Genomic DNA, 1316 nt, shown 5'->3' with positions numbered 1-1316 from the left:
TCTCTCTCTCCCCCTCTCTCTCTCAGTCCGCCGGCCTCTTTTTCCTTCTTCACGTTCTGTCCACCAACCATCTCTCTGCCGGACCCAGGGCCAGTCAAGACATAAAGTCTACAGTCCCCACCATCCACCCCGCCCAACTCCCTACTTTTGTAAATAGATAGAACTTCTGTACTATGAGTTTTTCATGTAACACTCATCATGAGCCCGCGAGACACAGCAAACATTTTCCGTTGGTAGGACATTTTTTGGTAAGTGTTTTACGGCGCTCGCAACTGCATAAGGTCATATGAGCGCGCGGGACACATTAAACTTTTTAAGATGGTATAACATTTTGAATTGTTCCCGGATGGTGGCCGAAGCTTACTCTTATCGATTTTGTACCTCCGAGGGATCTTTAACGTGCAACTTGCATACGGGACCTCCGAGATTTTTCGCCATTTTCCGAGAAGGCTAGGTGTAGATCTTACCTACCTTAAGATCAGGGGTGTGGCTGAAAGACAGCAGTAAGTAGTCGAGGAGTAGCAGTAGAAAGGCTGCAGAAAGAGTCAGGAGCCCCCAGGAGGGGGCAAAGAAGGTGAAGGGGTGGGGGCAGGAAGTGGAGGCGAAAGCAAATGACAGAACATTGTTAGAGAGTAGGAAAGGACGTGAAAGTGAAAGGAAAAACATTTTAGAGAAGAACATTATCCGTCGCTATCCGGATTCGAACCAGCGACTAAAATTTACGTTCCCACTGGGCTGCTGCGCGTTCTGGGCTATCTTAAATTTTATCAGTAACCGTCATTTATTGGATGATACAGTTCTTTTTTCTCTTTTTGTTGCTATGTACACATCAACTGGCGGTGCCCACATCCCGACATTGTCTTACTGGAGACAGACTCGGCCTCTTTGGTTTGACTATGGAGCAGGCGGGGGAAGAAGAAGCTCGTTCCTGTATTGTACGTACACACATCTAGAGGTTCTGTACGGCAGATCACAAAAATATAACAATAGTTAGTCTAACGAATATCTTTTCCCATCATATCCGTAATTCCTCGTCACATATCCCTGAAGCCCAATCTGTTCCTCCATCCCTCCTCGACCCCTACTCCCCAACCCACCCCCCCTCATCTTCGACAATTTGTCCTTCCTCTCAGTCTGAGCCCCTCCCCCCCCTCCTCCCACACCCTACCATCATTGACAGCATGTCACCTCCCTCCCTGGTCCCTCATTCTTCCCCTCAGCCCAGCCCAGCCCCCTTCTCTCATTTCCCACTTTTCCCATCTCCCCTTTATTCTCTCATTTTCCTCCTCCTCTTCCCATCTCCTCCCCGGTCCCTC

The sequence above is a fragment of the Aplysia californica genome, unplaced genomic scaffold (genome assembly GCF_000002075.1).
Source record: "Aplysia californica isolate F4 #8 unplaced genomic scaffold, AplCal3.0 scaffold00366, whole genome shotgun sequence".
NCBI lineage: Eukaryota > Metazoa > Mollusca > Gastropoda > Aplysiida > Aplysiidae > Aplysia > Aplysia californica.
The sequence above is the reverse complement of the archived record's forward strand: the minus strand, read 5'-3'. Positions refer to the sequence as shown.